Source organism: Gopherus flavomarginatus, unplaced genomic scaffold (genome assembly GCF_025201925.1).
Source record: "Gopherus flavomarginatus isolate rGopFla2 unplaced genomic scaffold, rGopFla2.mat.asm mat_scaffold_34_arrow_ctg1, whole genome shotgun sequence".
NCBI lineage: Eukaryota > Metazoa > Chordata > Testudines > Testudinidae > Gopherus > Gopherus flavomarginatus.
The window spans coordinates 4,731,421-4,743,506 of record NW_026115061.1 but is presented as its reverse complement, the minus strand read 5'-3'; the positions used below and the strand labels follow the sequence as shown (position 1 = coordinate 4,743,506).

The window sequence follows — 12,086 nt, the reverse complement described above, 5'->3', positions numbered from 1 at the left end:
CAGTGGCAGAACCAGAAAGAGAAGCCACCAGTCCTGACTCCTGTTCTAATGGACAATAAACCCCCCCAGAGGCAGGGATAGAGCCCAGGAATCGAGATGGTGGGGAAATTTCATTGAAACCATTTCTGTCAGAAAATCCCATTCAGGCTAATCCAGTTTGTTTCTCGAAATCATAACAAGTGGGATGAAAGTTCTTTGCAAAAATATTGTGTTGCAAAACAAAAGCATCTCCTGTTCATCACAGTGTGTTAAATTGTCTCCTCGCACACAAAGAGGAGACACTTGGATCTCAAACATTAGATAAGATGCTTCAGTCTGAGCTATGTCGTTGCTGCTCTTAACAATTTGAAAATAAAAAAAATACAAATAAAATAGACTTTTTCAGCTATTATATTCTGTGTTAATCTGCTCTTATAGGACACCTCATATTATGCCCTACTCCTAGTGACACTCACCAATGGATCCCCATCCTCCACCCACCGTGAGGTAGGTAGGAGCAGATCATTATTATTTCTTCTTGAAAGAGGGAGAAGTTAAGGCTGAGAAAGGAGAATTGACTTGTCTGAGGTCACACTGCCAGTCAGTGGCAGAGTTGGGAATAGAACCCAAGAGCCCTGATTTTCAATCTAACCATCAGATCTTGAATTTCAAACATTGAATGACCTGAATAAAGTGCTCTCAGATGAGCTCCAGACCAATAACAGTGACAGTAATTATTCAGCAAGTATTTGAGGAGAACTGCAATGTTAGAGAGAATCATGAACAGCTCAGAGACAATTAATGCAGAGAAGTAGCAAAATTCATCAAACATAGAACTGGTTCTGGCTTATATACTTGATCTTTAAAGAGAAAAACAAGGACCTGAGTCTCCTCCCTGTCAATAACCCCCTGCTCAGCCAATCAGGGTAGAGACTGAGGCTAAAGGTTCTCATCAGAGAGCCCAAAGGATGGCCCATGTCACTGGTGGGGATCACTGCCCCAGCACTATTTCAGCCCCACATTTTTGGGTGGACCTCCAACAGTGGGAGCTGCAGAGCACTTCCCTGTAACACACGCACACACCCCTCCTGATGTTGGGAGGGGAACAGGTAAAAGGACAAAGGAAGCAAGAGAAGAAGAGGAGGGAGGGATGGAGGAGGAGGTGAAACAAAAAGGAGACATTCTGAAGCAAAGCCACAGGGGCCTCTAAGATTTCCCTGGCCCCTCGCCCCTGTCCTGCCTGGTTGATGTCAGCATCTCTCTGTGAGGTCACCACCTCCCCCACCACCTTTGACCAATAGTCTGAGGTCCTGCAAAAGGCCTTTGTGATGTCACTGCCACATCCCTTCCTTGCTGTGCCAATGTCCTGCCCCTGGCCAGGCACTTTGGAGGTTTGAGCTACTCCCTGTGGATCACCCCACTCAAGGAGTGTTCATTCAAGGAAGCAAGCCAGCTAGACAGGAAAACATCAGACGCTGCTCCCAATGCTACACTCAGTTTTTCAGAAATTAGTCTACTTTATGGCCAGAGGAGACCATTAGAGCATCTAATCTGATCCCCTGCATATCACAAGCCTCCTATTTGACACAATAGCTACTTATGGGGCAAATCCATTCCAGAAAGGCATCTATTCTTCATTACATGACATCAAGAGATGGAGAATCCACCACTTTCCTTGGTAGCTTGTTCCTGTGGTGAATCATCCTCGCTCTTGAACATTTGTGCCTTAGTTGTATTATGAATTTGTCTTTTTTCACCTTCCAGCCATTGGGTCTTGTTATGCCTTTCTCTGCTCGTTTGAAGAGCCCTTTAATACCCAATCTTTTCTCTCCATTAAGGCATTTCAACACTTCAATGAAGTCACATTTCAATCTTCTTTTAATAAGCTAAGCAGGTTGAGCTCTTTCAACAGCTCACTAGAAGGCATTTTTTTCCAGCCCTCAGAACATTTGGTGGCTCTTTGCTGCCCCAGCTCCAATTTCACAACATCTTTTTCAAATGAGGACACCAAACTGGAGGCTATTGCAATATCAGTCTCATTGATCCCGTGTCACCTCCTGTGATGTTATTGACATAATCTGTAACTGTATAGATCACCATTGTGACCACTGTTGATATCAGTTCTCCTTAGCCTGCTTGATGGCCCATTAAGGAGCATCAGTTATACAATCGACCCATTGAGAGAAGTCAAATATGTCATATGGGCTTGAGCCCAACCTCTGAGACCCCACGAGGGGTGAGGGTTTCCAAACCCAGGCTTCAGTATGAACACAAATATCTTCACCACAGTTTTTATCCCCTCAGCTTTAGCTCAATGGGGCCAAGTCAGATGACCCAGGCCAACCATGCTGCCATCTTTATCCCAGGAGAGATGGACTCTCAGGGTACATCTCCATTGCAATGTAAGCCCAGGTGTGGCACGCTGTGCTCAAAGCCGCACCCTGGAGGACCCATATTCACCACTCTCATATAATGATGACATGGTTTGTACAAAGTCTTCCTGGTGAGGTATCATTTCAAAAGTCTTGATCTATTGAACATTAATATTGTGTTGGATTGTGTGTACTTGCATTGGCTGGGAAGTTATGAAGTTTGCTCTGTCTGTGTTACTGAGATATGTTATGAGATTGGGAAATGCCCACCACAAGCCTTTCAGGTGTGACAGTGGAGGAGCCAGACTCGCTGCTGGCCCATTAAAGGGATCACACTCTCAAGGACTATCCCAGGAACCGTGTACAATGCAGACTTCTCCGAGATAACACAGCAACAATGGACACTGCTTGACTCACATCATAGCAAAGGTACTTCCTAGCAAGTTGGAAGAAACTATGAAAGAAGGGTAGAGACATCGTGACTTGGCCTCTCTCCCCCACAATTCAACACCTGGAAACACATCTGGAGGAGAAACACTGAACTGAGATAAATCAGAAGAGAATAATAATAATGCATTCAAACCAAAGTCCCCAAACAAACTAGTATTGGTTTTTCAGCAGAAAATTTTCAGTTTGTGGGATTTTCTTTTCCCAGTCAGACTTTGCCAAGGGAAGCAGAGAGAAAATATTTGAGTTGCCTCCTTCAGAACAGCTTGGCCTAGACACTAGCTCTGCTTCACTGTTGTAGCCTTGCTCAGGAAGGGTTTTTTTTTAATTATTTGGGGAGGTCCCAGAGTATTTGGGGGAGATTATGAGTCTGTTACCTTTTGAGAGAAAAGCTAAGAAATACAGGACCAGAGAATACTTTTAGAAATGTGGGATTTAGGCATTTTATATAAAGCAACAGGAGGGAGGTCTAAGTTTCTGAAAAGGCTTTTGTCTGTAAGAAGCAACATTGTTTGATCTCTCATTGTATAAAAGGGGAAGATGGTTGTCTTTTGAAGAAGGTGTAAAGACCAAATACATCTGTTAAGGATGGGATTCAAACCCACATGTACAGAGCACAATGGATTAACAGTCCACTACCTTAACCACTTGGCCACCTCATCTGAGCTGTTAGTGAATGGACAGGAGGAGAAATCTAAGGCTGGTAGAGATAGGGACACTAAGGAGTTTTTAAATACTAAGCATAAGCAGGATCTGAATGAGGTCCCCCCTCACATCTAGTGAGGAGCTGGGGAAAGACTTCAGAAACAGACCGTGTTTGCATAGACATACCTACTCTGCCTAGCTATGCAGCATGGTGGGGCCGCTTCTCCAAAATGACCAGTTTGGATGGTTATGGGCTACAAATCACTTTAGGATTGAGTGGAGTGAAATGTTATTCTCCTTCCTGTACGAGTGAAGGGCAGCAGAACATACCTAGTCTGTCCTGATGGAGGGGTAGGTGGGTGAGGAATAGCTTTTATTGGCCTGCAGAGAAGTGATTGAGAACATGTCCCTAAACCAGTGGTCCCCAAACATTTCACACTGTGCCCTCTTAGCTATGTCTGTGGCCTCTCGGAAGCCACGGTCGAGAACCGGGGCTGGGAGTGGGGCCGTTGCTTGCTGAGGAGAGGGGTGCGGACAGGAGTGAAGGGGTCGACGCCGGGCTGGGAGCCAGAGTCTCAGGCTGAGGATTGGGGAAGACCTGGGACTGAGTGATGCGCCCTCCCCCTCCCTGCCTTTTACAGGGGCTGGCTCGGGCCCTGAGGTACTGCCATGAATCTTCCTCTGTCTCCCCCTAGAAGTCATGCCCCACATTATGGGGACCAATTAACACTACTCGCTAAGCAGAGGCGAGTGATGCCAAAGCCCAGGGAAAGGGAGAACAAGTGCGGGGGCCCCAGCACTGGAACCATGGCCCCCCCTTCTGTCTGTGGCTCAGCCCCCTTCCACACCTTCCACCCATGGCCCCATGCACTGTCCCCTCTGTTCCACCCCTTCCCCCACTGGCCCCACCCTATCACTCCTTTACCCCTGCCCCGCTGTGGCCCTGAGACCAGAGAAGCTCTGTGCCCCTGCTGCAGCCCCCGGGCTGTAGCAAGGAGTGGGAGCTCCTCCAGCCCTGGGGCCACCGTAGGGGAGAATTTTCCAGGGGGACCCAATTTGTCTAGGGACCCTAGTCATGGGCCCCACTGTCCCCTTGGCAACGCAAGGTTTGGGGAGGCCGAGCCCCGCCGAGCCTCCATTACGAGCCGCCCAGGCTACCACTGCTCAGTGAGTGGCCCGTCTCTGTGTTTTCTGCTGCTCGTTCTGGGGAGCCTGGCCGGCACTAGGGGTGGGGCCCCCTGGTAGTCACTCAGGGCTCCAGGGGGTCAAAGGGCACCGTGTGGCAGTGCAAAGGTGCTCACTGCTCTCCCCTGCCCTAATGCTCCTCCATGGGGCCATAGAGGGTCGTGGGGAGCGAGGAGCAACACTATGTGCTCCATGTGTCCTGGTCACTTTCCCCCCCTGGGCTGTGCTGTGAGGGGAGCATCAGAAGCTGCTGCTCTCTGCCCTCCCCTTATGCAGCCCACCTGAGGAAAGTGACCTGGATGCAAGGAGCTCGGATGATGTTCCTTCTCACCCCTCCCCGCCCTTGCTAGGGAAGGCTGCTGTGTGCTGTCTTTACGGCTGTACTTTTAGTGATGCAGGTTTCTCTATCCCATTGTTCCAGGGGCATCCTACTAGATTGCCAGCTGCATTTCAACTGCAGTGTGGAGACTGTTTGTGGGGAGAGACAGTGTGTGTGTTGGGGAAGAGTGAGTGTGTTGAGCTAGGTAGGAGCAGATCATTATTATCCCTACTTGAAAGAGGGAGAAGCTAAGCCTGAGAAAGGAGAATTGACTTGTCTTAGTCACACAGCCAGTTAGAGGCAGAGTTGGGAATAGGACCCAAGAGCCCTGATTTTCAAATTAACCATCGGATCTTGAATTTCATACACTGAATGACCTGAATAAAGTGCTCTCAGATGAGCTCCAGACTAACGACAGTGACAGTAGTTATTCAGCAAGTATTTGAGGAGAACTGCAATGTTAGAGAGAATCATGAACTGCTCGGAGTCCATTAATGCAGAGAGGCAGCAAAATTCATCAACCATAGAACTGGTTCTGACTTATTTCCTTGGTCTTAAAAAAGAACAAGGACCTGAGTGTCCTCCCTGTCAATAACCCCCTGCTCAGCCAATCAGGGTAGAGACTGAGGACAGGAGGCTGAGGGCTCTCACCAGGGAGCCCGAAGGATGGACCAGGTCACTGGTGGGGACTAGTTCAACCCCACATTTTTGGGTGGTGCTCCCACAGTAGGAGCTGCAGAGCACTCCCCCGCAACACACACACACACACACACACACACACACACACACACACACACACACACACACACACCTGCTAGTGTTGGGAGGGGAACAGGAGAAAGGAAAAAAGAAGCAAGAGAAGAAGAGGAGGGAGGGATGGAGGAAAAGGTGAAACAAAAAGGACAAACCCTAATGTCCCCAGTGATTCTAAGGGACAAAATCCCAGGTGCAGAATAAAATTCTGCCTCCTTAAACTCATGTTTTCCATGCCTAGAATTCACCTGTCACCAGATGGATCAGACTGAACAGGTTTCACACCTCCAGGAGGCTCTCACCTTCTAAACAGGGATGCCTGTTTTCTAGTAAAATCACTAAAAGGGAAGGAGAAAACTCAAAAGAGGTTTCTCCTGGTGCTCACGTCCATGAACCTGAATACTCTCTCCGTCCTCAAAGAGAGACCTCGGGAAGGAGACTTGCTGAAGCAAAGCCACAGGGGTCTCTGAGGTTTTCCTGGCCACTCGCCCCGTCCTGCCTGTCTGATGTCAGCATCTCTCTGTGAGGTCACCACTTCCCCACCAATAGTCTTTGACCAATAGTCTGAGGTCCTGCAAAAGGCCTTTGTGATGTCACTGCCACACCCCTCCCTTGCTGGGCTAATGTTATGCCCTTGGCCAGGCACTTTGGAGGTTTGAGCTACGCCCTGTGGATCACCCCACTCAAGGAGTGTTGGTTCTAGGAAGCAAGTCGGCTACACAGGAAAACATCAGATGCTGCTCCCAATGCTACACACAGTTTTTTCAGAAATTAGTCAACTCTATGGCCAGAAGAGACCATCAGAGGATCTAATCATATAATCATAGAATATCAGGGCTGGAACGGACCTCAGGAGGTATCTAGTCCAATCCACTGCTCAAAGCAGGACCAATCCCCAACTAAATCATCCCAGCCAGGGCTTTGTCAAGCTTGACCTTAAAAACCTCTAAGGAAGGAGATTTCACTACCTCCCTAGGTAACCCATTCCAGTCCTTCACCACCCTCCTAGTGAAAAAGTTTTTTCCTAATATCCAATCTAAACCTCCCCCACTGCAACTTGAGACAATTACTCCTTGTTTTGTCATCAGGTACCACAGAGAACAGTCTAGATCCATCCTGTTTGGAACCCACTTTCAGGTACTTGAAAGCAGCTATCAAATCCCCCCTCAGTCTTCTCTTCTGCAGACTAAACAAGCCCAGTTCCCTCAGCCTTTCCTCATAAGTCATGTGCTCCAGCCCCCTAACCATTTTTGTTGCCCTCTGCTGGACTCTTTCCAATTTTTCCACATCCTTCTTGTAGTTTCGGGCCCAAAACTGGACACACTACTCCAGATGAGGCTTCACCAATGTTGAATAGAGGGGAATGATCACATCTCTCGATCTGCTGGCAATGCCCCTACTTATACAGCCCAAAATGTCGTTAGCCTTCTTGGCAAGAAGGACACAGTGTTGACTCATACCCAGCTTCTCATTCACTGTAACCCCTAGGTCCTTTTCTGCAGAACTGCTGCCTAGCCATTAGGTCACTAGTCTGTAGCAGTGAATGAGATTCTTCCGTCCTAAGTGCAGGACTCTGCACTCATCCTCGTTGAACCTCATCAGGTTTCTTTTGGCCCAGTCCTCTAATATGCCTATGTCCCTCTGTATCCTATCCCTACCCTCCAGTGTATCTACCACTCCTCCCAGTTTAGTGCCTTCTGCAAACTTGCTGAGGGTGCAATCCACACCATCCTCCAGATGATTAATGAAGATATTGAACAAAACCAGCCTCAGGACCGACCCTTGGGGCACTCCTCTTGAAACTGGCTGCCAACTAGACATGGATCCATTGATCACTACCAATTGACCCAGACGATCTAGCCAGCATTCTATCCACCTTATAGTCCATTCATCCAGCCCATACTTCTTTAATTTGCTGGCAAGAATACTGTGGGAGACCATATCAAAAGCTTTGCTAAAGTAAAGGAATAACACATCCACTGCTTTCCCCTCATCCACAGAGCCAGTTATCTCCTCATAGAAGGCAATTAGGTTAGTCAGGCATGACTTGCCCTTGATGAATCCATGCTGACTCTTCCTGATCACTTTCCTCTCCTCTAAGTGCTTCGGAAGTGATTCCTTGAGGACCTACTCCATGATTTTTCCAGGGACTGAGGTGAGGCTGACTGGCCTGTGGTTCCCCAGATCCTCCTTCTTCCCTTTTTAAAGATGGGCACTACAGTAGCTTTTTTCCAGTTATCCAGGACCTCCCCCGTTCGCCATGAGTTTTCAAAGATAATGGCCAATGGCTCTGCAATCACATCCGCCAACTCCTTTAGCACCCTTGGATGCAGCGCATCCAGCCCCATGGACATGTGCTTGTCTCCAGTTTTTCTAAATAGACCCAAACCAATTCTTTCTCCACAAAGGGCTGGTCACCTTCTCCCCACCCTGTGCTGCCCAGTGCAGCAGTCTGGGAGTTGACCTTGTTTGTGAAGACAGAGACAAAAAAAGCATTGAGAACATTAGCTTTTTCCACATCCTCTGTCCACTAAGTTACCTCCCTCATTCAGTAAGGGACTCACACTTTCCTTGAATTTCTTCATGTTACTAACATACCTGAAGAAACCCTTCTTCTTACTCTTAACGTCTCTTGCTAGCTGCAACTCCAAGTGTGATTTGGCCTTCCTGATTTCACTCCTGGATGCCTGAGCAATATTTTTATACTCCTCCCTGGTCATTTGTCCAATCTTCCACTTCTTGTAAGTTTCTTTTTTGCGTTTAAGATCAGCAAGGATTTCACTGTTAAGCCAAGCTGGTCACCTGCCATATTTACTATTCTTTCTACACATCGGGATGGTTTTTCCTGCAACCTCAGTAGAGATTCTTTAATCCTGTAGAGGATTGGAACTGATTTCAGTGGACGCACATGTTTGCTAGGTTTTTATGCATTTGCTCAGGAAAAGAGTGAGTGTTTCCATTCATTTCAGGGATCCCTACTCAGTGGAACTCCTCAACATAGGAAAAATGCACTTACTTTTGTTGAAGGAAGAGGTGTATAAGGGGGCACTTGGGTTTGAACCAAGGGCCACTTGAACTGCAGTCAAACACTCTACCACTGAGCTACACCCCCATGACTGCTGTGGAGGAAAGTCAGTGATCTTAAAGATTTTGAAGGACCCCTGCCTCAGAGGTCTCCTGTTCTCTTCCCAGACCACAGTGCTTTTAAAAATGGGGTTTGATTAAACTTATAGATGCATGTAGACACCACAGCTTGCACACTCACCCACATAGCTTCCCCCAGTGACATAGCTACCACCTCTCGGGGAGATGGATTAACTACACGGACGGGACAGCTCTCTCCCCTCTGCTTAGAGCATCTTCATTCTTTATGAATAGGTAGGAAAGAACCTCCTGAATGGACAGTAACCAATTGATCAAATATTGGTGGGTCTGCATTCAATATGGGTAACTGGTCATGCTGGGCTGGATTAGTAGGAGCATTGCCAGCAGATCGAGGGAAGTGATTATTCCCCTCTATTCTGCACTGGTGAGGCCACGTCTGGAGCATTGCATCCAGTTTTCGCCCCTCCACTACAGAAACAAATTGGAAAGAGGCTAGGGGAGGGCAACAAAAATGATTAGGGGGCAGGGGACTTACGAGGAGAGGCTGATGGCAGGGCCACCCAGAGGGGGGGCAAGTGGGGCAATTTGCCCCAGGCCCTGAAAGGCCCCCATGAGAATACAGTATTCTAGAGTATTGCAACATTTTTTTATGGAAGGGGCCCCCAAAATTGTTTTGCCCCAGGCCCCCTGAATCCTCTGGGTGGCCCTGCCCACTCCACCTCCTTCATTCATTCTCCTCCCTCTGAGGCCCCACTTGTGCTCTGCCCTCACTCCCATTTGGCCACTTCCCACCCCTGCTCTTCCTCTTTGGCTGAGCCCTGCTGGTCCACCTTTCGCTTGCTCCTGTCCTGCCTGAAGGCCTCCTTGTGCCTCTCCACCCCCTACCCCAAGGTCTGCCTGCTGCCCCCACCTCTCTGCCCTTCCCCTGAGACTCACCCTGCCCAAACCTCTCTGCCTCTTCCCCTAAGACCAGCCCTGCCAATCACTTGCACCTCTCTGCCTCTCCCCTGACACCCACCTTGCCCAGCGCTCACACCTCTCTACCCTCTCCCTTGGCCTGCCCTGACCACCACTCACACCTCTCTGCCCCTCCCCTGAGACCCACCCTGTCCACCTCTTTCCTCAGTCATCTTGTTATTGCTTGAAACATCAAGGATGGAATAAAAAGCCGAGTTTACTCCAGGGTGAGGAAAGACAGGAGCCACCAACCCCCTGACAAATCTCAGTGCCCCAGAGAAAACCTGCCCCCTGCTACTGCAATCCCTGATGTGCTGGGGATATGATGGTAAAGGAACTGTCTGAATGATCAAGGCAGGAAATGGACAACAATCTACAGGAAAGTCATTGACCACAAACACACTCTCCTCATGCTCCAGCCAGAAAGGAAACGAGCAGGAATTCTTGCAGTTCAGCCAAGGACACACTTACACAATGGCACAGCAGTGTGTGTGTTGTGGAAGCTGGTCTGAGGGAACAACTGGAATTGATCACTCAGTGAGAACAGAACTTGAGTGTAGTGAGAGACACATCTCAAGCAAGCAGTTGTGGCCGAGTGGTTAAGGCGATGGACTAGAAATCCATTGGGGTCTCCCCATGCAGGTTCAAACCCCACCAACTACAGAGGAAGTTGTGGCTCTTTAGTTTCAACAGAGTTGGAGTCTTGTCTCCCTCTCAAGCTATGTCTGCCCTATTGGGTAATGTGGCTTTAAAGTGTTCTAATTAAACAGCTGTTGCATGTCCACACTATGCCACTTGTATCACCAGAGCACATCCAGGATGGCCACAGAGAGCAGTGCATTGTGGGTAGCTGTGCAACTGGCTGCAGGTGCTTTGGGAAGGGTTTGCAATGCCTCCTGGGCTGGTACTGCATCACATGATGCAGGTTTCTCTATCCCATTGTTCCATGGGAATCCTACTAGATTGCTGGCTGCTTTTCAACTGCAATGCGCCTGGTGGGGTGAAGAGTGTGTGTGTGGGCACACTGTCTCTAAGTTCAGACAGCTGCTGCAAGCAACCAGTCCTGAGGCAGGGGGAAGGGGACAACCCCAACATCAGCCCCTGCTTCCCTCACTGACTCAGCTCAGCACAGCAGCCTCTGTCACACACACACGCTGCTGCCTGCTTAGCTCTGTGGCAGGGGTGTTGGAACAGGGGGGTTAGAGGGCCATGGCCCCACCACTCTTTACCAGCTGTTAGGACAAATGATGGAGTGGGGGGAAGGGTGGAGTCTTGAGGGGGGGTAGAGGCGTTCTGTGGGTGTGGCCTTGGGGGGAGGGGTGGTGTGAGTGTGGGTCCTTAGGGAAGGGGTGTCATGGGAGTGCCACAGTTCAGACAACGGTGCCCCCCCACTGTAAGAAAGCTCCCGCTGCCCCTGTTCTGTGTTCGTAGAGCGGGAGAGAGCAGCGTCCACGGCAGTGATTTGCTCCCCAGGGCTCTGGCAGGGGGGCTCGGGTGGCGATTTAAAGGGCCTGGGGCTCTGGCCTCTGCAGGGAGCCCTGGACCCTTTAAATCACCAGCCTGAGGAAGCGGGGCCGGGCTGGCAAGGCGTACCTACTTTTGCCAGTACCCCATATCGGACCGGACCGGCTTACTTTCACCTCTGGAAGATCCTCACATGGATCAATAGCTGGTTAAAAGCTTGGAAACAAAGGGTAGGACTAAATGATCAGTTTTCAGGATGCTAACAGGTAACTAGTGGTGTCTGTAGTGGGACTATTCAACATATTGATAAACAATCTGCTAAACAGAGAGTTGACAAAATTTGCAGATGATTCAAAACTACAGAGGATAGTTAAGTGTGAAGCAGCCTGTGAGGAGCTAAAAAGAGATTTCACAAAACTGGGTGAAAGGGCAACAAAATGGCAGATGAAATTCAATGCTGATAAATGCAAAGTGATGCACATTGGCAAACATAATCCCAACTCTACATATAAAACGATGGGATGTCAAATAGCTGTTGCAACTCAAGTGAGAGATCTTGGAGTCACTGTGAATAGTTCTCTGCAAACATCCACTCAATGTGCAGCGGCCGGCAAAAAGCAAACAGAATGTTGGGAATCATTAAGAAAGGGATAGAAAATAAGAGAGAAAATCTTATTACCACTGTATAAATCCATGGAATGCCCATCTCTTGAATGCTGCTTGCAGATGTGGTCACCCCATCTCAGAAAAGATGTATTGGAATTGGAAAAGGTTCAGAAAGGGGTATGGAGTGTCTGCCATATGAGGAGAGAATAATCAGACTGGGACTTTTCAGCTTGGAGAAAAGATGGCTAAGGGGA

General features: G+C 48.8%; 1 protein-coding gene and 2 non-coding genes across 3 annotated transcripts in view; 1 reads left to right on the top strand and 2 right to left on the bottom strand.

Moving 5' to 3' along the window:
- Positions 1–12,086, bottom strand: part of LOC127042164 (zinc finger protein 679-like) — a 316,167-nt gene that overhangs the window by 263,938 nt on the left and 40,143 nt on the right. The window lies entirely within an intron of this gene.
- TRNAC-GCA (transfer RNA cysteine (anticodon GCA)) lies at positions 8,741–8,812 on the bottom strand. The gene has a single exon. It is a non-coding gene; the product is annotated as a tRNA-Cys (tRNA).
- Positions 10,344–10,425, top strand: TRNAS-AGA (transfer RNA serine (anticodon AGA)). Its single transcript has one exon. It is a non-coding gene; the product is annotated as a tRNA-Ser (tRNA).